General features: G+C 40.3%; 1 protein-coding gene across 2 annotated transcripts in view; it reads right to left on the reverse strand.

Moving 5' to 3' along the window:
- The window catches only part of Cpa6 (carboxypeptidase A6), a 315,011-nt gene that overhangs the window by 77,615 nt on the left and 211,246 nt on the right, over positions 1–26,150 (reverse strand). The window lies entirely within an intron of this gene.

Below are 26,150 nucleotides of genomic sequence, written 5' to 3' on the forward strand. Positions count from 1 at the left end.
GCGATCTCGGTTGAAGACAGCTCCCAGTTAAAGGCAGCTCTTGGTCCTGCTTAAGGCTTAGCTTTCACAGACCCGAGGAAGGGCAGAGCCAGCAGTGGGCAGAGCCACACAGTGGATAGTCTAGCTACTGCTTAGAGGTTTAAGGTTTGGCACACATGGTCAGAGACTGCTACAGGGGCACAGTAAAACAGGTCCAGGCCAAAAAAGCCTTTTAATAGGTTACAGTGTGCGTAGGTGCTTAAGAAAGAAAAGAAAATGGGTATAGACAGTCATAGGAAAAAACAAATGTTTAAAGATAAATAAAGCCTTTAAAGAAAGAGTAAAGTAGAATAAAAAAAATTAAGCCACATAAAGATGGCAAAGACACAGGGAGTCTGGATCCTGTATGGTGCTTTGTTGATTTTGAATTTTTTGAATGCTGATGAGTAATGACAGCTGCTGAGAGACATTTAGGAATTGCTCAATTTTCCAGCCTAGATACTTTAGGAACATCTTAACTTTAAAATGGAATTCAGAAAATTCACAATACATTTTTACACCTTTCTTTTGTTTCCACAGGAAATGAAAGGCTGTGGATTCCTTTAAAATTAATTGAGAGCAGATTTGAATGGAGGAGATACCCTGAAAAATCTTAGCTACGGATGTAAAGAAATATGCCTAGAAAAACTACAAGACAGATGATGTATATGCTGATCCCTTGACGTAGGAGCAGCTGTGAGACTGGATGAGACATGATAAATCTTGGTTACAGATTTCTCATGGCTTATTATTACATGCCATCCTTTAATATGGCATGGATAGAGGTTTGGTTATACATCCCAAACAAACTTATAAGGTTGACAGATGACTTTTACCTGATCAAACATAAACTGAAAAAACATCCTTGGCTGACTTGTGTACCATGCCCAGTACATACAAATGTTAATGCAAGTGTATATGTTACCTTTGAAAATTTGTGTATTTTCAGAGCAAGGGGACCAGACACCAATGAAAACAGGTGGCCCAGGTGATCCAGCCTTTCAGAGCACCTCTTTTGCATTTTCCTCAGAGTTCTGCATTCAGAACAACTTCAAGGCTGCTAGCTGAGATGGTCCAGCCTCATAGACTATTCTAGCCAGGACTTCATATATGCCTTGTACTTTCCCATTACACAAAGACTAAATAAAAAAATGGCTAGATTTTTTTAGGACTTGACCATTGTCTCAATTTTTTCAAGGTTCCCTGGGGATCCTGTTGCCCCAAGACAAGAGGAGGAAGTCTGGAGAACACAATGCCCACATTCCCAAGAGGTAGGGTTGGATGGTTTTCGGTCATTTGGTGGGTTATGGATGTTTGTCATCATTTAGTGGGGATATAGGAATATAGAACAAAAAGACAACTATTCATCTCAAATATTTTACATTGGTATGGATTTTTATATATTGATACAAATTTAAGGTTATTTTTGTTATATTATATATATGTTTCTACTCTTGTTTAAGGTATTATACCTATGCAGGTCATTTGAAAATGTAATATAAAGTTCTAGTTCTTGAAAGCTATTATTATAAACTGTTTAGGATAATTTAAAAATGCAGATTAGTAGTTAGTCATCTATAACAATCAAACTTACTGTCATGTTAGATATGTTTTCAAGGTTAAAGAGATATATTTTATATAGATAGGTGATCTTCAAATGCTTCAGAGACCTACAAAATATGGCATTTATAATGTTTAATAACCTAAGGCTTTCATGACAGTGAGACATATCTGTTCCTGGCAGCACCAATCTACTTCATAAAAGGATGATGGGAGTTTAAGAACCTCCATGTGGAGTTGGCTTTCATTATGGCAAAGCTAGCCATTTGGGCAAGAAACTTCCCTTGCCTCAACTGCTGACAGTATACTGTACACACTGGACAAACAGGACACAAAGGAAAAAGACTGCCAATTTTTGCCAAGAGATGGTAGGACAGTCCTTCAAAATTCCTGCTTCATAGAAAAAGTTTGTCAGATATTCTAGGTCTGTAGGCCAAAGATGGATGCCCCAGAGTTGCAGAGGAACTTTGGATGACTGTCCAGGGAGCCAGCTACTTCTGTCATTTCTATAGTTTTGGAAGTTGCTTGTTCTGCACTTCCTGTTTGCTCAGGTAATGTTATAACCTTCTAGGGTCTGTGATGGAGTTGAAGACTAGATAGATGTAACAATAGTTTTCCTTTTCACCAAATTCAGAAAAGAAAGTTACATAAGAGATGTAAAGTTCATCAAGTTGAGAAACATAAAAGCTTAAATTGTTTATTTAAGAAAATGTTTTGCAGTCTAAAAAGATAATTTTGGGTTGATAATACAAGTTATGATAGAAAGTAAATTAGGTACACAGCTTTAGACTCACTGAGATAGGGTGGATAATGGAGTATTTTCTCTGAATTTGCCAAATGCAAATGGACTGGAGATTGTAAATGTAATCCTTAATTGATAATTGTTCTTATTGTATATAGTCTTATTATGTTAAAGCTAAATACTTACTTTTTATTTAGACAAAAAGGGGGAAATGTTGCTGAATATTTAACTTTGTAAAGAGGTATTGCATTTGTTTATGTTGCAGAATATTTGTTCAACTGTGAAAAGTTGTGTTGCATTTGTTTAATTATGTAAAGATGTGTTGCTGTTTTATCTTGCCTGCCTAAGGCACCTGATTGGTTTAATAAAAAGCTGAATGGCAAATAGTGAGGAAGGAGGTACAGGCAGAACTTCCAGGCAGGGAGAGTAAGTAGGAGGAGGAATTTAGGCTCAAGGAAGGAAGGAAAGGAGACAATAGGGAGATGCCAGGGGCCAGCCAGACATGGGGGAAGCAGGAAGGTAGGGCGTACAGAATGAAAGAAAGGTAAAAAGCCCCACGGCAAAACATAGATGAATAGAAACAGGTTAAGTTAAAAGAGCTAGTGGGACAAGCCTAAGCTAATACTGAGCATTTATAATGAATAATAAGTCTCCATGTCTTTATTTGGGAGCTGGTTGGTGGCCCAGAGAAAATTCCAACTACACTTATTCCCTCAGCAACTACAATCAGTATGATTTAGTCCCCAGGCTTTCACTATTTTATTGTGTATGCACATTTATTTTCAAATAGAAGGTAGATTCCCGGAGTAGAGTAACTTTGATCTATGTTTTGTTGACCCCACAATGCAGAGTGCTAGAAACATAGTGACTGACAGGAATATATTAGTCTGATTCATGTATATAAAATATACCATCATCATCATCATTATCACTATTACTATTGCAGTGTTAGGGAAAAATCCTAGGCCTTGTGCATGTTAGGGATATGTTCTACCTCTGACCTACATACCCTTTATATCTTTAAAGGCAACACTAATACTAATTTAAAAAGTAACAGTGTTATTGGATATATTCTTACATTTTAATATTTTCTTAAAGCATATAGATTCAGAGTTGTACAACCATTACCACTGTATAACTATACAGTATATTCATCATTCAATAAACATCCCCATACCCTTTAGTTTTCATTTTCCCTAACTCTCTCATCTTCCACAGTAATAGTCCTTATTAACCTTTCTGTCTCTAAACATTTTGAGACACTGCATATGATTGGAAGCAGGTGCTATGTGGTCTTTTAAAAAAAATCTATCCTTTAACATCACATTTTCAAGGCTAACCCATGCCATAGAGATATCAACTCTCTTATCCTTCGTCTATTAAGAGAAAATTCTTGTAACATGAACAAGCCATTTAAAGGGTATAGTTCATTTAAAGGGTATAAATATAACATTATAAATATATGAAAACCAAAAACCAAAACCAAAATCATCACTATCTAATTCTTCATCATTACAACACCTCTGCCCTGTCTTAGGGTTTCTATTGTTGTGAAGAGACAGTGTGACCACGGCAACTCTAAAAGAAAGCATTCAGTTGGGGCTAGCTTACACTTCAGAGGTCTAGTCCACTGTCATTATGGCAAGAAGCACAGCAGCAAGCAGGCAGACATGGTACTGAAGAGGAAGCTGGGAGCTCTGAATCTGGATTGGCAGGGAGCAGGAAGAGAGAGAGACACAGGGCCTGGCTTGAGCATCTGAGCCCTCAAATCCCACCTCTAGTGACACGCTTCCTCCAACAAAGCCACACCTACTCCAATAAGGCCATACATACATCCTAATAGTCCCACTCCCACTGGAGGCCTATATATTCAAACCACTACACTCTTGCAAAGAACTGGATGGCAGTTAGTTCCAATTTTCCTCTGCCTCTATTTATGGCCACTACCAATCTACTACCTGTTTCTATGGATTTGTTCATTCTGGACATTTCATTTTAAAACATTATTAATGAATTTATTTTTTGACATTTTCTGATATGCATGAAATGCATTCTAATTATTTTTGCCTCCCACCTCTGTCAATTTTCTCTCCTCACTACAAATCTTTTTCTGACATTCATATATATATATGTGTGTGTGTGTGTGTGTGTGTGTGTGTGTGTGTGTATGTGTGTGTATTTTATTTGTGAACTACTGAGCCCCTAACCACGACAATTTATGTTACTATGGGTCTGGAATTATCCACTAGCCTGGTAGGTTCACCAGTAGGTAAATGGCTGAAGAATATGAGTGATTCCCTTTCCCAGAATCTTTCAGTCATCAATAGTTCAGTGGGGAGAACTTGGGGTTCATGAGTTCTTCTCCATCCATAACTGACCGTTGATTGACAAGGTCAGTCTTGGGGAGGCTCAGGGTAGGTAACTATGATTGCCATGGTGGCATCATGCCCAGGAGATGGCACTTTGCAGCTCCTCTCCCTATTTTTCTGCTCTTATATTCTTTATGTTCCCTCTTTGGCCATGTTTCTCAAGCCTTAGACAGTGTGGCATAAACGTCCTGTTTAGGGCGAGCTCCCAACGGTCACTTATCATCCATACCTTGAGCACCCTTGATGGAATTTTCATGTGAATGGAATGACATAATGTATGATCCTTTGTGTTGGCCTTATTTCACTAGCAGCATAATGTTTTCATATGGTTGTTGGTAATATTAGTAATTAATACTTTAATGCCTGAAAAATATTCTATTGTATGTATATACCATATTTTAAAAGACTTGCTTATCATCTGATAGAGATCTTTTGCCCATTATGAATGACACTGCTATGAATATTCACATTCAAGTTTCTACACAGTTATGTTTTAATTGCCTTGAGAATATATCAAGTTAGTATTTTGGGTCACATGGTAACTCTATGTTTAGCTCTGTGAGAAATGCCAAATTGCATTTGATTCTATTTTTAATCTGGTGTTTTTTTTTTATTTTTAAGTCTATTGCTTCTGAGATTTGTGAGTGTTTCTCACATGGATCTGTTTTGCTATTTCCTTTGTTCCTTGACTTCTGCCTACCCTCAGGTTTTACTGCCATGTAAGGAATATCTGTTCACTTTTGCAGAAAGATAACCTCCAAGTTCTAAATTCTTATCTCAGTTTAATTTTTTATGCATACATTTTTATTTTAAAATTTGATAAATTTGTCATCTGCATCATCCTTCTTTCCTTGACAAATAAAGAGAAACTTTATTACCCAAATCAGTGTTTTTTTTTTGGTTTTTCGAGACAGGGTTTCTCTGTGTAGCTTTGCGCCTGTCCTGGATCTCACTCTATAGACCAGGCTGGCCTCGAACTCACAAAGATCTGCTTGCCTCTGCCTCCTGAGTGCTGGGATTAAAGGTGTGTGCCACCACCGCCCGGACAAATCAGTGTTTCTTAAAGCATTCTTTTTGTGGCAAAAGCAGTGTGTGCAATACACATTGAGTAGGAAACCCACACCATTACTCTGCTTTTCTCCTCAACCCTCTAGCCCCTGGTACCATAAACATAATGCCCGTAATTGAGTTGCTATCCCAACATGGCAACAAGAGACAGGTTTTGTAATAAGATGCACTTCTGTGCATTTCATTTTATTTACAATATAAAAAATTGTGGTGTGTGAGTATGAGGTAAGAGAGGCAACCAGCAGGTATGTGGTGCATACAGTAATCCCAGAACTGGGGAGGCTCGTCCAGGAGGATGGTAAATTACAGGCCAGCCTGAACTACATCACAGAGAGAGAGAGATGAGGGAGGAGCTGGAGTGAGGAAGGAAAGAGGGAGGGAGGAGAGAGAGGAGGAAGGGAGAGAGGATTGGGGAGAGAGAGGAGATGGAATGTACTCAGTGCACGAGTGTTAGCCTAGCAAATGTACAGTCCTAGGTTTGATCCCAGGTACCAGTATTAAAATAGTGAAGTGATGACTCTAAATAGTTAAAATTAATTAAATGTTGATCAGTTTAAAACACTAATGCCCACACATTTAGTGCATTTTACATTTTAAAATGCCTACTAACAACTGTCTATTAATGAATTCATTTAAATATTTTTAAAAGTAACAAAGTAACCCAGCCCTATCTTACCAGTAATGTAAGCCTGTCTATTTGCTTACATTAAACTGTTTTCTAGGCTTTTTGTTTCCAGAATAAATATCCATAGATCCATCTGCTGGACTGGAGTGGGGGCAGAGGTGGAAGCGGCTATCAGGACATGGCATGGGACAGTCAAGCTGGCCAAAGAAGAGACGAACAGATGGAGTCATACCAGGCCTTGAGAATTCTGTTTCCATGGCAGAGAAACTTGGAGTCTGTTGACAGGGCTATACATACATGAAGGATAAAACTGCCTCCTGTTATCTAGGAAAGGTATTGTACCTTGTTCCAAAGAGAATGGAAATATGGGATGGAGAGCCTACCATTTTGTAACAATATTTTTACTGTGAGGCACATGTCAATCCAGATGTAAGTGTAAAGAGTAACACAGAGATAGTGTATATCCTTCCCACACTTTCCCCCAGTGGCAATAGCTTGCAAATGTGCAGTGTAATCTCACGATCAGGTTGTGTTGGCTTTTACACAGTTAAGACAAAGAACATTTGCACAGCACAGAGATCTCTCACGTCCTTTGAGTCACATGCACAATCTCCTGACATCTAACCCCTTAACCCTGAGCAACCAATAATACGTTCTGCATTCTCATGATTCTGTCACTCCAAGAACAATTCTTACATCAGATCAGACAGTGTACATCTGTTCAGACTTTTCCATTCTGACAGTTCTCTCAAGATTCGTCTGGGTTGTTGATTGAGTCAGTCGTTGGATCCTTTTAATTGCCAAGTAGTTATTCATGCAATGGTAATACTACAGTTTGGTATTTGTCTGTTGACAAATATCTAGGTTGTTTCCAGTTTGAGGCCATTATAAGTAAATCTTCTATAAACATTTGTGCACAGGTTTTTGAGTGGCCATAACTTTTACATTCTCTGGGACAGTGCCAAGTTGTTATCACTAGATCATATGGTGGTTGTATGTTTAATTTTCAAAGCGATGGCCAACTATTATCAAACGTGGCTCTGCTACATTCCTTCCCTGCCTGTGGGGCTCAGGTGATTCAGTGTCCTGCATCCTCTCCGGCTCTTGGTGATCCATATCAGTCATAGGTCTAGTACCTATTATTGTGTAATTGTATCCATTCTGATAGACCTTGATTTCAGCTCTCCTCACACCTTTTTGCAAGGACTTGCTTTCCATTTGTGTATGGGCTTTTGTGCTGAAATGGACAGAAGACTAGGAGCTAATTGCTCTGCTTTCTTTATTTTTGTCAAGTGTATAGTTTATATATTTCAAATATGAATCCACTTTAGATACACAGTTTCCACATATTTTCTCCTAGCCTGCAGCTTGTTTTCTTTCATTCACTTATCAGTGTTCTCTAAGGGTGAACCTTTTACATTTTCATTAGTTTGATGATGTGAAAATTTCTATTTTTTTAAATGGAGTAAACACAGAGAGAAGATCCGGCTTGAATGAAAGTGGCACCATCCTTTGGGTACCAGCACAGTGTGCTTTCTGTTTCCTGGCTTTCTGAGATGCAATGGCTTTTGCTGCCTCCGACTCTATCATTCTTTCCTCACCACAATGGACTGCAGCTTCTTATGCCACAAACCCAAACAAATCCTTCTTTCCTTAAGTTTTTGTTGTTGTTGTTGTTAAGTGTTTTCATAGCAACAAGAAAAGTAGCTAACATGGAAAACTGGTGACAAGAAATGAGGCTATTTTTGTGACTACCTGCCATGGGCTTCATAAGCATTTATGGGTGGGAGGAATTTGGAGGAGTTTGAATTTGTGTTTCTCTAAGAAACCCAAGTGCTGAAAGCAGAGCTTAGTGGGCCATTGTTGTGAAAGCTGAGAAGACTAGAATGCCAGCAGAAATGTGGTAGTAAAGGACCAGTTCATGAGGGTTCAGAGGGGAAAGTGATGGTTGGAATTGGGCTACAGGCCATCTGTACTACCTTCTGGTAAAATATATGACAGATTTTTGCCTGTGTCCTGAGAACCTGAGTGAAGCTGAATCCCAAAGTAATAGATCAAGTTGTTTAGTAGAGAAAATTTCAAAATGGCACGACACAGAGGCCACTGCTTGGGTATTGTTCATGGAGGCCACTGTGTGGGTATTGCTCTTTGGGGTTTATGAAATTCAAAGAGGAAGTGTGTAGTTTGGTGAGGAGGAAACACGGGTGAATCTGAAGTTTTAACCAATGAGGTTGTAGATAAAGTATCTGTAATTGTTAAAAAGATTAGTGCAACTAAGGAGAAATATTCCACTCTGCACTGGGATAATGGAAAGAAACCTTGAGGGCAAGACCTCAGCCACCAACATGTCTAGCTTGTTAAAATTCAAATGAATTGGAAATAGGGAGCCTGTGCTGAGAAAGCCACCAGGGGTGTCCTGCTGGGAAACAACTTAACAATTTAACACAGAAATGCTTACCCAGGTTCCTCTGCCAAGGTGCACAGAAACTAACATGGCTGTGGTAGAAGGGGGCTGGGCTGCATCTTGTGCGGGCAGCAGAAACTGGCAATGTCATCCGCATGGTGCTGGTTTTGTAGGCACAGATGTAGGCAAAATGTAAGAGTTATGGGGTCATGGGGCCTCGCAGAGGTTTCGACCAACTGAGTTACCACTCTCCAACCTGTTGGGTGGCCTGAGGCTGCGCAGTGTGCTCCATGTTTCCAGCTTTGTGAGCTGTTACCCATGTTGGGGTGGGCTTTGGTGGTCAATGCAGCTGTCTTTGAGTCATTTCTATTCCTGTAAGTAACCCCTTACCCACATTGCTGTAAGTAACCCCAATAAAACTCACTGATTCACCAAGTTAGATTTTGATGGTGTCCATAATTTGGTCTGTCATGGGCTCCCTATGTCTGGGGTGAGTATAAATGTGTGTGTTGTGTCTCCTCAGGAGAAGTCTTGTCATACAACTTTATTGGCACCCAAACAGAGACCCAATAGAAGCAAAGGTGAGTTGGGGAGGAATCAGTGCATGGCCCTGGCTATGGGTAGCAGGGTATGCAGCTGAGGTCTCGCAGCCTAAGTGGGGGGATCAGTGGAAGAAATTCTGATGCAGTTGTCTTTCCCTGTATGTTGTGTGTTAGTGAGCCTTTGTGCTAGGGCAGTGGTTGCAGTTCCTTGCTATGGGTAATGAGACATGCAACTAATGCTGAGCCACCAGGATTAGGAGTGTCTGCAAGGGATCCCAGGACGGCAGTCTTTGTCTACAGGGTATGGGGTGTCATGCCTGCTTGATGAATGGGGTCTACCACATGAACATGGAGATACCCTCACCCATCAAAACAGTTAAAGGTTTAGAGGAAAATTCGCACTCTGAGATTAGCATGCAAGGGTGGAGATTGTTGGCAAACAGCAGCAGCAGCAGGCCCTGGCCCCTGTTGTGTGTAATAAGAAACGTATCTGAGGCTGAGATGGTGGCCAAGCAGAAACTTCCTTGTGCAAAGGAAGACTTGCGACAAGAAAGGGAGATGTAGGCAGTGTCTTCCATGTTGGTTTGTCCATGTTTCATTTGTCAGGTAAATCAGATGAATGGGAGAGCGAGGTGGAGGTGTTGGCTGGCTGCCTCTTAAAGACGGAGGATGAGAAGGAAAAGGCCTGTGCTCAAAAGCCCTTCCTGGGACCCAAGCACTTGGAACCCATAGGAAGTTTCAACGAGTGAGAAGGAGAGCATGATAAAGTGACAGGAGTTACCCTGGGGGTCTGACCTTTAGTAGGAGAAAAAAAATTAAAGCAGAGGAAGAGGTCTGCCTGGGTTACTTAATGAAAAATGTGGCAAGATTTGTGTCAGCCTGGAGTTTCTAAGGAAACAAATGATGGAAAGCCACACTGTGTGCTACGGAGCTTCTGGGGGGCTTTAAAGCCTGAGAGGCAGTTCACAGAAGACACCCACGGTACCACAATGGATGTGAAGATGATCAAGCCTGACTCAAGGGTGGGTAGTTATCCCCCCAGACGAAGGAGGGTACATTTCCCTCCAGGAAAACATCGTGGTAAGGGTGGGAACGCTTTCCCCAGCCAGGCACGTCCACAATAGCCAGGTATAGTGCCCGGAGGAGGCAGCAGCTACGGGCACAGGCACAGTGCCAAGCCGGGGCCTTTCAGATCCAGGGAGCCAGCAGGTACAGCAGGGGAGAGCAGGGTCTCATTTACCCTTGCCCTGGGTAGCTGAGAAGCTAGTCAGGCTGTGTTCGTGAGATGTGGGGATGGGTAGAAGTCTCCATGGAAGAGCTCCAGGATATGGAAATACAAGGGCTCAGAGAGAATGACTAAGGATGCACAGAGAGCTAATTAAGTCGGTACTCCTATCCATATTTTGTATCTGACCTTGCTCTGTGGAGGAAGCAATTAATACAAATAGGTGGAACCTATCCATGCTGTAGTAGATACTGCTTATGTTTGACTTTAGTATATTCTTAGTTGTGAATTCTGGGGGCACCTGACCCTTGATCAGAACGGATGACAATGAACTTTCAGAGTGCCCAATCAAGGCTATCTTTGTAACCCCATTGTTTGTTATGGGATGGTAGTTCAGGATGTTTCCTTTGCCCTGACATGCCCTGGAACAGGTTTTGTTATATAGATGACCTAGTGTTATGAAGATCTGGAAAGCCATTAGGGACAGACATACAGATGCATCTAAAGAAAGAAGGATGGGGAATTAATACACACAACGTACAAGGATCAGGCACAGCTGGAGAATTTTTGGGAGTATTATAGTCTGGTTAGACGCATAGGATACCAGACAAGGTTGCTGACAAAATCCTATAACACCCTGTGCTGTAAATGTAAAGGAGCTACAAGCATTTGGGGGGGGGGGGCTTTTGGGATATTGGTGGATTTTCATACTCTGTCTTACCCATGCTGCCCATCCTGTGTATAACTTGGTAGAGAGTGTTATATAAGATTGGAACAAAAAGGCTGAAGAGGCTTTTGAGTAGGCTAAGATCCTTGTAGGACAGGCTAAACATCCATGTGCCCCACTACCGCAGGGTCCCTTCCTGTTAGAAGTCACAGTGAGTTCAGAAGCCCATAGTTGGGGGCTATGGCAAAAGCAAGCTGAGCAAATGGTCCCAATCGGGATTTTGTCTCAGTCACGGGAAGGAGCAGAAGCTCAGTGCACAGAACTAGAGCAGCAATAGCAGGGAGAATATAAAGCATTGCAACAGGCAGAGTCTATAACTGGTTCCCCATCAGTGACTGCAAAAACATCTTATCCCATAAAGGGCTGCATTGAAGTCCTCTGTCCAAACCCCTTTCTGGTGTAGCATAGAATCAAAGTCTATAAAGGTGGCAAGCATACTTACAAGACCCATCACCAATGCCATGCGGGCTGTCCGAGGACCAGTGCCCTTTAAATCCAGCAACTGAACAAACAGCTAAGTCAGATAAAGTCGGAAGGGATACCACTCATCCCTGTAGATGCCTGGTACACAGATGGTAGTAGCAGGCACACCAAACAAGAATGGGTAGCTGTAGCAATATAAATAATACAGATACCATGTGGCTGGAACAGAGAGAAGAAAAACAGCTCATGGGATGAGTTATGATCAATAGCAATAGTAAAAATGGGCCCATGAGACTTGGCCCATGACAATCTATACTGACATTTGGTTTGTATGAGAGGTCTCACTTTACGAACAGACCACTGGAAAAAGGAGGACTGGCTGGTGCTGGATTGGTCACTGTGGAGACAACAAATGTGGAAAGAAATATGTAACAGAGCTCAACAGAAATCTGAACTGCTGGCTATTTTCCATGTGGCAGCCCACAGCCCCTTAAGTTCCTGTTGGAAATCAGGAAGTAGATGCCCTAACCAAGGTATGGGCTATTTCCCCTTTGGTACCCTTGGGAGCTGCTCACTGGGTCCATATAAAGTCTAGTCATAGGGGAGCCAACATAGGTTGGAAAATGGCTAAGGCTGCTGGCATTCCTGCGAAATATTCTGGTATTTTGCATGTTGTTTAAATATGTGAATCCTGTTTCCAATTAAGGCCTTGAAAAATGGATGCCCTCTTAGGGCATGTACATAAATCAACCTGTCCAGGTGAGATTGGCAGATAAACTTCATAGGGCCTATGTCTGTTATTGAGGGATGCAAATATGCTCTCTTCTGTGTGGATTCTGATACAGGCTTCTTATAAGCATTTTCATGCAAGTGAGCAACAGGTAAAGCCATCGTTGGGGGTCTCAGCCAATTGGCGTTATGTATGGGTGCCATGGAGAGTCAGTAGTGATGGGGTAGCCACTGCACTGACACTGATATCCAGCACTGGGCTGGAGACCAACGGGTAAAATGGTACTTCCACCCATCTCACTGAGGCTGGGTTAGTCAAATGGAAAAATGGGTGGTTAACACAATAGCTAAGGGGTTTAACCCCCAAAGGTACCACATGTGGGTGGGAAAGGACACTCCCCAAGATGATAAGGGTAATGAATGAGAATCCCAGTGCCAGGGGTGGTTGTTGGTTAGGGAAGCCCTTGAGGCCTGACAAACCATAAAGTCTATTGCTTCTTCTGGGGCTTATATGCCAGGACTAGATAGTGAGACCCTGTTGCTGAAGACACTGTACACTTTGACCGTAGAACATGGAGAAATTAAACTGGTAATGAACTGGAAAATTCCACCCTACTGGCTAGCTTTCATAGGGCCAGAAGGGGCCATGCAGGCTGCTAGTGGAGAACTGTCACCAACAATCCTGCTTGGCTATGGACCCCATGTGCAGAAATACCAACATTCGAGACAGGATGTGTCTGATTGTGCAATAGTGCCTTAACTATCATGGGCAAGACCAACAACTTTCTGATGGGATTTAAGGTCCACTCCATTAGAGGGAGTTCGTGTCTGGTACTATAAGCCAGAAAAAAACCCTGTTGCTGTGGAGGTCATAAGACCCAATATGGAAGCAACTTTTATCATTTTACGAGATGGATTTGATGTACCTGGCAAACTGCCTTCTAAACATTTGTGTTTATGCACAAAGATCTCAATTACTGTCAGCCTCAACCCATAACCACTGGTGAAGTCCTGAGAACAGGTGGCTGTTGCTGTGGCACAGTGGCCTAATTCTTAGCCACAAGTGGACATTTATAGTCAGTTCCTTCCTTCTAAGGCTCAGGGAACATTGTAGAAGAGAGGACTCATAGAATGTAAGAGTAGAAGAAAGGGGTGGAGTGTTGTATAGCAGTGTAGTAGTTTAAATGTAATTAGCCCCCATAATCTCAGAGGGGGCTGCACTATCAGAAGGTGTGGCTTTGTTGGAGTGAGTATGGCCTGTTGGAGGATGTGGGTCACTGTAGGGGCAGGCTTTGAGGTTTCCTATGTTCAGGATACTGCACAGTGTCTCAGTCAACTTCTTGTTGCCTGCAAGATGTAGGACTCTCAGCTACTCTAGCACATCTGCCTGTATGCCACCATACTCCCCACCATGATGATAATGGACTGAACCCCTGAAACTGTAAGTGAGCCACCCCAATTAAGTGTTTTTCTTTATAAGAGTTGCTGTGGTCATGGTGTCTCTTCACAGCAATGAAACTCCTAACTAAGACAAGCACTTTCCTCCAAAATTGAAGCAGTCCATCCTGCAAGGAAGTTCCTTATGACAGTAGGTAAATAACTCAAAATAGCTTCAGGAAGTCCCTGAAACTGACCAGATTTACTAGACCTCCCTCCCAAAAGTATACAATAAACACTGCTGAGAGTCATTCTCAGAGAAGCCAAGCTGCAAAGAATACCATATCTGTCAGAGAGGGATGTGAATATGCCCTGTGTGGACACTGCCACAGGTGCAAGATGTAGAGAGGACTCTAGGACCAGATCAGCTGCCTGGAAGAAGCAGAAGCTTCCTGGAAGAGGTTTAGATCACTGAGTCACTTGGACATGATATTCCCCATCCTTTGGAGTAGCCTGTAGGCTACACAATATGTTCCATGTTTCCTGCTTTTGTTAGATGTCACCTATGTTGGAATGGGCTTTGGTGATGCAGCTGTCTTTGAGTCATTTCTGCTCCTATAAATAAGTAACCCTAATAAGAGGATTTGGGCGGTATCCATACTTTGATCTGTTATTCCCTATATGAGGTGGGTATATTTCTCTCTCTCTCTCTCTCTCTCTCTCTCTCTCTCTCTCTCTCTCTCTCTCTCTCTCTCTCTCTCTCTCTCTGTGTGTGTGTGTATCATCTCCCTAGGAAAGCTCTCATTACACTACAGCTTGTGATGGTTAATCTTCACCATTAACTTGGCTGGATCTGCAATCACCTACAAGGTGAATCTCTGTGTGTGTCTGTGAGGGTGTTTCCAGAGAGGGTTATAAAAAGAGGAAAGACCTGGCCTGAATATAGGTGGCACCATTCCATGGGCTAGGATTCTGTACTGAATGAAAAGGGGAAAATGACAACCTCCTTTCTCTCTGCTTTCTAGTGTTTCCAGATGTGAGCAGTTTCAGCTGCCTGATTTTGCTACCATTAACTCTGCTGGCCTTTCCGGCCATAACTGACTGTACCATCTTAAACCTAGAGCCAAAATAAATCTCTGTTTTCTTAAAGAGTAGCCCCTTTTTTGGTCAGATTTTTTTTTTGTTACAGCAACAAGAAATGTAACTAATATAGTAATGATGTACACATCCATCCACTTGACTACAAGGGACCTGCTTTCATTCTCCTATATGGATGAATAATAATTACTTTTGGGTAGATTTCTGGATTCTTTATTCCATTTGATTTATCCACATCAATATCTTTAACACTATATATTCTTGACTGTTATAGGTATACAATTCGACTTGAAGTTGGTAGAATGATTTTCCCATCTTCATTTATTTTTCTTTTTTTAGAACATCTTTGCTTAGAGATTTTAGAATAATCATAGCTATGAAAAGATCTTGCTGCAATTTTGGTATAAATTCTGTTCAATTTGATATCAGCTTAAGAAGAACTGACATTTTTCCTGTCTTGGGTTTTCCAGTCAATGAATGGGACAAACCTCTTCACTTCCTTCGATTTCATCTATGTTACCAGCATTCGGTTGTCTTCAATATATAACTGCACACACTATGTTAGGTAAATACCTAACTCATCTCTTTTGAATAACTGTTGCTCATATCATATACAAAGTTCTCATTGTTGATGTATCACTTGCTACTGTACAAAATTTGTACAAAATCAATTTTGTTTTTTTTATCATGTACAAACTTGAAATCATACACATTATTATTACTATGAAATATCTCTGTAGATTCCTTGGCATCTTCTGTGTAGAAAATCACACAATTTTCAGGCAGAAATAATTTTATTCTTTTCCAATTTACATGCCTTTTGTTTTTCTTGCCTGACTGCACCTGCTAGAACTCCCAATGCTATGTTAATTAAGAGATGAAAGTGGACGTTCTTGGCTTGTTCCTAATTTTAGGGAGAAGGCATTTGGTTGTTTACTGTTGGGTATAATGTTTTTAAAATTTCTTTATAAAGTTGAGAAAGTTCCTTTCTATTTCTTTCTCTGCGGGTTGTTATCATGAAGATGTGTTGAAATTTGTCAAGTGCTTTCTCTGCACTGGTTGATAAGATCATGTGGTTTTTCTTCCTTAGCAGTTTCTATGGTGAACTGTATTGATTCATGTTTGAATATGGAACCAGACTTGTGTACCTGAAATAAATTTCATGTGGTCATGGTATATAATTCTTTTTATAGGTTGTTAAGTTCTACTTGATAATATTTTAAAGATTTTTTGTCCATATTTATGAATGATGTTGGGCTGTAACTAAGGTCTTTTATTTCTCGTTAGTTCCTAGCTGCTCAGGCAGCTCAGTCTCCTTTTTGTTCTCACAAAGCATGAGAGCTTTGTGGGGGAGCAGGCTGGCCTGTCAGATGAACTCAGGTGACTTCCTCTTTGGCTTATTTTTTATTTTATTTTTTATTTTTTTTGTGTGTGTGTGATAATTTTCCTTCACCCATTTCAGGAAGCAGTCTTGGCTCTTTCAGAGCTCAGTATGCACATTAACTCTCTTGGCAAGAATATTGCCCTTAACATGTTTGTTTACAACAATGTCAACAAGATGCTGAATGATACCTTAGATTTTTACCATAGTAAACCTTTTGGGATATTCCTTTTGGAACCGTACCCATCTCCTTGCTACCAAGGACATCACCTTTCTTGTAGACTTGCATGCATGTGACCTCAGGAATACCTCCATGTTTCCTAAGAACGTACAAGGGTGCCTCTCTTCTCTCCCTTTGTGTTTGCTGTTTTGTTCAGTTACTGGAAGACGGCTGCTCCAGATGAAAAAGGGTGTGGCTTTTTTTATTGTACTACCTTTATCCAGTTTCAGTGTCAGACTTCATAAAATGGAAGTATTTCTTTCTTTTCCGTTTTATGAAGGGGGCAGTACTGAGCTGAAGTTAATTCTTTAAACATTTGGTAGAGTTCTCCACTGTTTGTTATATTGAATTTAAAAATCAGGAATACATATTATTAACAGTGGCAAGATGATTTAAACTACCTCTTTTTTTTTTTGATGTGTTTGTACATATGTGTATGGCTGCATCTGCATGTGTGTGAGCTTGGGTGTTGAGGCCAAAGTCTGTCATGGAGTCTTTTCCTCAATTGCTCTTCACGTTATTATTAGTTTTTAAGATTTGATTCTTCTTATTTTATGTGTATGGGTGTTTTATCTGTGTCTATGACTTTGTACCACTTGTGTATCAGGTGCCCACAGTGTTACAGATTAGTGTGAGCTGCCATGTGGATTCTGGGAATTGAACCCTGGTCATCCGGAAGAGTAGCCAGTGCTCTTAACTACTGACCCATCTCTCTAGCCCCCCTCTATGGCATTTTATAAATTAAAAATATATTAGCATATAAGGTATCAGATATCATTATGAGATTTTTGAACAAAATGTCTTAGTATATTCTTCTTCCCCCTTCTCGGTCCCCTTTGTCACCCTCTTCCACCTCCAGTTCTTTTTTCCCCTTCATGTCCCGTGTGTCAGTCTGCCTACTTGTGACTGTACCCATTAACCTATTTTCACCCTTTCTTGGTCTGTCTAGTCTTTCAGGTTTTAACCAATTCACACACACACACACACACACACACACACACACACACACACACACACACGCTAGAATCCACATTTGAGAGAGAACATGCAGTTTTTGTCTTTGTGAGTAAGAGTCACCTTGTTTAATATATTTTCCTTTCCAGATCCATCTATTTTCCTGTGAATTTAATTTTTCTTTGTAGCTGAATAAGATTCCCTTGTGAATATGGACCACACTTTCATTACCCATTCATTTGTGGATGGGCATCTAAGATGGGCCCATTTCTTAGTTATTGTGAATAGAGCAGCAATGAACATGGATGTGTAGGTGTGTCTGTGGTAGGATGTGGAGTCCTTTGGGTAAACACAGCTTGGTCCTATGGTGGTTCTATGTTAATTTTTTAAATAAACCTGGACACCGACTTCTATAATGTCTGCACAAGCACTCCTGCCCACAGAGAATAAGAGTCCTCTTTCCCCACATCCTTGCTAGCATTTGTCATGGGATTTCTTGATGATGGTTATTTTGAAAGGGATGAGGTAGTATCTTAAAGTGATTTTAATTTGCACTTCCCTGATAGCTAGGTTGGTTAATGCTTTCAAAATACTCATTGACCATTTGTGTTTCTTCTTTAGCAAACTATCTGTTCATTTCTCTAGCTCGTTTATTGATTTTTAATTGTTGCAGCTCATTTTAAATTTGGGTATTAGCCCTCTGCCTGAAGTACAGCTGGTAAGGATGTTCTCTCACTTTGTGACTGTGTGTGTGTTCTGATGATAGTTTCTTTTGCTGTGCAAACCCTTTCAAATTTCATGTGATTCCATCTGTTTACTCTTGGGGCTAGTTCCTGTGCTGTTGGATTTCTGTTCAGAAAGTTCTTAACTAAATCTCTATCTTGAAGTGTATTTCCTAGGCTTTCTTCCAGCAGTTTCAGCATTTCAGACTTTAAATTAAGGTATTTGATCCACTTTGAGCTGATTTTGTACAGGGAGAAAGATAGGGATCAAATTACAGCCTTCTGTAGGTGGATATCAGGGTTTCCGAGCATCATTTGTCAAATAGGTTTTTTTTTTAACTACTGCATGTTTTAGATACCTTTTCAAAAGATAAATGGCCATAACTTTGCCCGATTATTTACAGATACTTTATTCTGTTTCATTGGTATATATATTTGTTTTTATATCGATACCAGAATGTTTTTGTCACATTCTGCAGTATAATTCAAGTTACTGTGTTACTTCCAGCTCTATTCTTTCTCCTTAGGATCCATTTGGCTTTTCATGCATTCATATGCATTCTTGCATTTTTTTTCTAGTTCTGTGAGAAGACATTGGAATTGCATTTAATCTGTAGATGATTTTTGGTCATCAACCACTTCAGGCTAGGCCTGGAGGTGTTGGGCACTGGTGGGGTAAGGGGAGCAGATGCAGCAGGCTGCCCGGTACAGAGCCTGTGTCCAGGGCCAAGCTTAGAGTTTGGAGACATTACAAGTTGGACTCTCCAGCCTGGGCCCATGCATTAGATATGTAAAACATGCTAGGTCTGGGCGTTGGCGAGGGTGCAGGCAGGCTAGGGTCAGGTAGACTCCTTAGGCTAGGTCAAGCACAGTTTGTGTGGCCCAGGCTGGACCTGGCAGTTGGATATGGCTTGGGCAGACTTGGGTCCAGAAGACCCAGAGGGTTAGGCTGGCACTCAGAATGTGAGCCCAAGGCCAAACCTGGAGTTTGGGATTGGTTTAGGCCAGGGTCGCCAGACTTCTCTCTGGTTTGTTTGTTTGCTTTTTAATATGAGTGCGTAGAGCTACACACTGTTCTCTTGGGTGTGTTTCAGAGGTTTTGCTAGGTTGCATTCTTCTTTTCATTTGATTCTAGGCTTTAAAAACAAGAACTTTTGCACATTCTATTTTTAAAGATTTTTTAAAAACAAATTTGGTGTAGATGAGTGTTTTGGCTGCAGGTGTGCCTGTACACCACGTGTGTGCCTGGTGTCCATGGAAGTCAGAAGAGGGCATTAGATCCCTTGGAACTGGAGTTGTTATGGGCAGTTGTAAGCCACCATGTGGGTGCTGGGAATCAAACCCAGGTCTTCTGCAATAATAACAAATGCTCTTAATCATTGAGTTATTTCTTCTGTCCAGTTCTAGGAATTTTAAGTATCTCTCTGACTTCAATGACCCACTATTCATTTAAAACTGTATTGTTCAGTTTCTAAGTAGTTTTTAAAATTTCTCTTGCTGTTGACTTCTCCTTTTATTCTACTGTGATCTGATAGGAAACAAGGGATTTTATAATTTTTTATGTATTTTTTAAGGATTGTTTTGTAACCTATGATGTTATCAATTTTGGAGAAGATTCCATGTGCTGCCGTGAAGGATGTGCATTGTCTGCTGGGTGTGATATGCTGGCAAGTCTAATTGATCTATGGTATAATTACTCTCTGAAATGTCTTGGCTTTAGTTTGGAAGACCTGTCTAATTATGAGAGTGGAGTTGTGAACTTTCCCTGTGTGTCAGGACTTTTATATGTGATATTTATGCCTTGTTGAGTTTATTTTATGAAAATGGGGTTCCAGAATTTGGTGCATGTTTACAATTGTTATACCTTCTTGATGGATTATTCCTTTTATTAATATATAGTGGCCTTCTTTAGCTCTTCTGTTTAGGTCTTATTTGAAGTTGACTTTATCAGGTACAAGAATAGCTATGCCTGCTACAGCTTCTGTTTGCTTGGTAGCTTGACCTCTATCTTTTGATAGTCAGGCTTTGGATGTCTTTGTTTTCTAAGTGTATTTCCTGGAGACAGAAGATAGTTAGTTCTTGTTTTTTAATCCAGATGGTTAGTTTAAGTGGTTTTTTTTTTTTCTAAAGCAGTGAGTTGAGGCCATTTACATTTAATGTTATTATTGAAAAGTTTTCTATTTCCTAAGAATTTGTTAGGTGATGTTCTGGTTTGCCGAATTACTGGTGTTTCTTCTGTCTGTTCCTTTTATGGAATATATATGCTGTCATGTGTTCATGTAGAGGAAACTTTCTTCTTCCCTGTATAATATTCCTAAATGAATTTTTTGCAGGGTTTGCTTGGTCATCATGCATTTCTTAATTTGTGTTTGTTTGGAAATCTATTGACCTTCTAGTCAGTTTGAACGGCAGCTTTGCTCGCTATCATACTCTTGGTTCACTGTTTTGTTTCAGAGATCAAAACACATTGTTCCATGCTTTTCTGTTTTTTAGAGTTCCTATGAAAGGCTTGAGGTTTTCCTGACACTTATGTCTTTGTGTATGAGTTAGTTTGTTTTTCTGTACCACATTTAGTACTGTATACTTGACATCTTGGCTATTATATGTTATGGAAAAGTTCTCTGGTAAGGTCTGTTTGAAGTTTAAATGCTTCTTGTGCCTGGATGCCTACTTCTGTCTCCAGATTTGGGAATTTGTCTGTTTTAATTTCCCTGAAAAGTTTCTGTATTCCTTTTGACTCTATCTCAGCTCCTTCCTCTATACCATGGATCAGGTCTGGCCTCCTTAACATATCCTAGACATTTGGAAATATTGATGGTGTTTATTGATTTCCCCTATTATCTATGTCTCTATATATTATTGTCTCTAATTTGTCCTTTACCCATGAAATTTATCTTTCTGCATGATCTTGTCAATTGATAATGTTTTCTGATATGATTTTTTATTTGGTTGAGAATTTCTTTCATTTTAATTATTTCCATTTGACTCTATTTTTGGTGTTACAATTTCATTTTTCTCAAATTTTGAACATTTCTCCTCAAACTTACTAATTGTTGCATTCACTTGGAGACTGTCTTGTTGAGACTTGGACAAATTTCTTTAGTTCATGCATCTCTTTGAATCAGTTATATGGTCATTAATTCTTTTAAAAAGTAAGATTCTGAGCCGGGCGGTGGTGGCGCATGCCTTTAATCCCAGCACTCGGGAGGCAGAGGCAGGCGGATCGCTGTGAGTTCGAGGCCAGCCTGGGCTACCAAGTGAGCTCCAGGAAAGGCGCAAAACTACGCAGAGAAACCCTGTCTCGAAAAAACCAAAAAAAAAAAAAAAAAAAAAAAAAAAAAAAAAAAAAAGTAAGATTCTGAAATATTAGACATTTCAGCTATCTCTGTAGTTTTGGATTACACTTTAGGGACGTTGGGATAGGTCATGTGTCATGCTTTGTGTTTCTTTGTCATGTTTTACATACCTGTTGGAATAGACTTCTCACCCAATTTTAACTTCCCCTTCTTCCAACTTTATTTGATTGTTTCAATTTTCTGTGTCTGCTTTTTTTTTTTTTAAACTGGTCTTCTTTCTTTCTTTCTTTCTTTTATTTTATGTGCATTGGTGTTCTTCCATGGATGTCGGGTCCCCTTGAACTGGAGTTACAGACAGTTGTGAGCTGCCATATGGGTGCTGGGAATTGAACCCATGTCCTCTGGAAGAAGAGTCAGCACTCTTAACTGCTGAGCTATCTCTCCAGATCCTTCTGTGTCTGCTTAGAGGGCTGTCTGCATGAAGTTCAGCTGTGGAGTGAAGACAAGCTTGGTCCTGATTCCTGGCTGAGTTTGCTGAGGTGTTCTGGTCTTGGCTAGGTGGCAGCAGGATAACCAGGGCAAGCAGATAGAGTAAAACATCTCAGCCCTGAAGTGAACTCTGGTGCCATTGGAGCCAGAACCCAATCCCATAGTGGACTCTGGAAATAAACTCAGATCCAGAGCTGAACTCAGACTGCTGGAGTCAGAACCTTGCTCCTCACTAACTCCCAGGACCACAGGAATTCGAGCCCTGGTCCTAAGGTAAACTGTGAGTCTACTAGAGTCAAAATGATCTGTTTTGTAACAGCTGTGTTGTAGCAGTTAAGTTAGCAGTTTGTGTTCTGCAATGAATTTGTCCATCTTTCTACATTGTCAGGTTTATGTGTATGGCATTATTCATAGTTTTCATTATCCTTTTGATATCTGTTATGTCTATAGAATGGCCCGTTTCATTCCTAATCTTGGTAATTTGTCTTGATTTCTTTCTCTGTCTTGATAGATGTCTAGTTACTTCTTTGTTGCTATGATAAAAATACTCTTGACAAAAGCAACTTGAAGAATAAGGAATTTATCTGGGCGGTGGTGTGTGTCACAGTTTCAGGGAATAATTAATGGTGGAGAAGGCGTGGCATTAGGATCTTGAGGCAGCTGGTCACAGAGCATCCACAGTCGGGGAGCAGTCCTCAGGTTGCTTTCTCCTTAGATACAGTCTGAGATCCCAGCCTCAGGAAGGGTACCATCTTTCAGCAACCTAATCAAGATATTCCTTCACAAGCATGCCCAGATGTCTTCTTCCCAGGTCCTTTTAGGTCCTTTTGTGAAACTGACAATTGAGATTAACTGTCACACGAGGATTTTGTCATTTTTCCTTATTCATTGATTTTTCTCTAATAATATTCTTTATTCAATCACACTAATTTATGCTCCCATTTTTATTACCTTTCTGCTCCTTACTTCAAGTTTTTTTTGTTATCCCCATTTTGCTCACTATACATAGGTCCTGAAGGGGCTGACTGTTGTTTAGAGACATTTCTTCCCCTTTAACATGTGTGAATTCAGCACTTTAACTCTTTCTTTTGGTACTGATGTAGCCATGCCCCACAAATTTTGTGATGCTGTATTTCCATTTGTATCCTGTTCAATGTAGTTTGTAAAATTTTTCTCTTGAAATTTGTTCTTTAATCTATGGATTGTTTAGAACTGTTCTTAAATTTCAGATTTTTAGTCATCTTCCTATTGTCTATGATCAGTTTCTAGATTGGTTTTACTATGTTTAGGTGACATACTCTGATGATGTTAATCACTTTACATTTGTTGCAGTGCGATTTTTTTGACCTATGTATTTCTTAGTACATACCCCATAGGCACTCTGAAGAATGCATATTCTGTGGTTGTTGGGTGATCTATAATTTACTGGATTTTATTTGATAGTGTTCAGCTCCTTTTTATTCTTGCTGATTTTCTTTTTAGTTGTTCTCTTTTATGTGGGTTATTTAAAATACCAAACTGCTGATATTAATAGTAATAATGCATTAACTTCATAAAGTGCTTTCTAGTTGTCAAACATTCTAGGTCTTTTGTTTGTATTACATTATTCAACCCTCCTAGCAGCCCTGTATGTTACATAGCATTATTATCCACATGTTGGTAAGCTTTAGAAAGGTTAAATAATGTACTGCTAGGGTTGTATAACTCACATGCACCTAAAATGATATGTGATCTGCTCTATCAGAGCAGAGGGTTGATTTAGCTTTTCTTGTAGTTCACCTTTGAGCAAGGATGCAAGTGTTGCCATGGTAGCTGCGCAGTAAGTCCCACCAAGGTGTGGTAGCCAGCCTCAAATGTGAGCCTTGCTGATACTTCTCTCTTGGTATTCATACCTCGTGTAATCTCTTTCTCTTGAGTATGCCTTTGATTTCATGTCTCCCCCTTCCAGTGTATGGAATTTGGCAAAGTGAAGGGAGGCCCCATTTGAGACTTGATTTCAACATGACTCATTTCTAATTTGGGCATCCTTTCTCGTTCCCTCTGTCCCACATGTTCTGAGGGAAGCCAGTCCATGTCTATGTTCTAAGCTCCCTTAGGGAGGGAAACCCATGTGGCAAGGAACTGATATTAGAGGTTGACAGCCAATGAGGGGTCTAAGGTCCTCAGTAGCCATGAATGAACTTAGAAGCACATCCTCTCTCTTAATCCACACATCTTCATGACTGAGTCCCCATGTGAACTCTTGACTGCAGCTCTGTAAGGGATCCCAAGCTGGAGGCATCCAGCTGAGCTCAGTGAGATTGCTGACTCACTGAAACTGAGAAATCAATGACGACTGTTGTAAGCTAATGAGTTTTAGGAAAATGTATCTAAGAAAGGCAGACAACAATAGCAAGAAGCCAGGCTTTGGGAACCACAGATCTGGGTAAAATGTAAGAAAAGAGATTTATTCAGTATCCTGAATGTCTCCTTGGGAAGACATCACTTATAGGATTCTTCTGACCCAACAAGATGGCACCACTATGCCTGTCACTGAGGATTTAAGAAAAGGACAGAATTAGTGCAAAGGAGATGATGGAGTAATGTTTGGTAGCTTTAACCTATTTAAATCTTGACAGTCCTGCATCCCCTGCCCCCAAACCAGTATCAGTGGGAAAGAAAGTTTCAAAGACAGATGGATATATTTTGCTTTAAATGAGCGAGTCATATAAATATTGACCTTGTGGCCCCATTTCTCCTACAAAGACACTGGAGGATGACTCCTAGAGCTCTTCTTGTCCGCTTCTGATTACTACCTTGGTTCAGATGGAGAAATATTAGGTGATAAGTGGAGGAACAGAAGGCAGTGGTGACCAGGGAGAGTGAATGGGAGGGAGGGTTGTGGAGACAACCACGGAATGTGCGAGGTCAGCCTTGTGCAGGAGCAAGGAAGGAGCAGCGTTCTCTTACCCACCTTTGTGGTGATGGGTCCTGAGCTTATGTGAAGCTTCTTGCTCCTTTTTTTTTTTTTTTTTTCTTGTTTGGCTTTATGGTACTACAGATCAAACCCAGCAACTTTATTTTTAAATTCCTTCCATAATACACAGAACCATATTCTATGAACAATAGATGTTCCATACTTAACCATCTTTTCTCTTTCTGTGCCCAAATTTGAAACATCAGGTGTTCTTTTGTTAAAGTAAACACTTGAGTATTTGATATATTAATAGAGTTAACAATTTCTTATTCATGTTTGCATTTGTTTTTAGTGGGGTCCAAAGGTGTTTAAAGGAATGTAGGTTACTCAATAATTTGAAGAAGAAAAGTTAGTACTGCTTATTTTGTAATAGCTATAAAATTAAGAATACTTTTGCAAGTTTGGTTATGGTAGAGAGAAATATGTTGCAAATTTAGTGCATCTGGACACTTGCGAAACATGAAATATATTCTGTAATGCCTATGAGAGCCCTCAAAGTCACAATTTCCACTTCAGTCGGTGAAATATGACTGAAGTGCATTTGAGCACCCTTTGTATCCGTAATGGCTTCCTGTAAGTACAGGACTAGCAAACCTCCATTTCTTTAGGCTCCTCCCCTCTTGTCACCATTAGTTATTGGCTTTCTCTTAAGATTTTCTCTACCCCCACAAAAATAAAAACCCCTATAAATCAAGATTTAAGAAAGCTCCCAACAATGAAAGTCATTGCATTCTGGAAATGCCAGCCCTCTCAGTAAGGGAGCTCAGTGGGTTCAAGATTCAAACAGAGCATTTGGATATTAGACATCCTTATGAGTCATCAGCTGTCAAAACCACCTTAAAAAGAAAACGGACACTGAGAATGATCAGTCACTGATGCCAGGGATCTCTTGGTCTCCAAATTACAGCAGGTTTACAGCGGGAGGGAACGATTGGCCATTTGCTCACCTCGTTGCTGTTTTAGCACAGGTGAGGTCACTTTTGAAAGAGAAGCAAAAGGATAGAACTTTCTCAGCTGAAGATAACAGAAGAGCCGCTCTAGATCTCCACAAATTCCACTGTTAGACTTTTACTACTCATTTGCTGCTATGGCTGGCTCCTAATTTGCCTCAGATTCAGAAAAGTTCTGAACCCAGCTGTTTTTGTCTGCTTTTTGAGATAGCATAGCATGTAGTGCAGGCTAGCCTTGAGCACTCTACACAGCTGAGGATGACCTTAAACTTCTG

This window comes from Peromyscus maniculatus, chromosome 2, assembly GCF_049852395.1.
Source record: "Peromyscus maniculatus bairdii isolate BWxNUB_F1_BW_parent chromosome 2, HU_Pman_BW_mat_3.1, whole genome shotgun sequence".
Classification (NCBI taxonomy): Eukaryota; Metazoa; Chordata; class Mammalia; order Rodentia; family Cricetidae; genus Peromyscus; species Peromyscus maniculatus.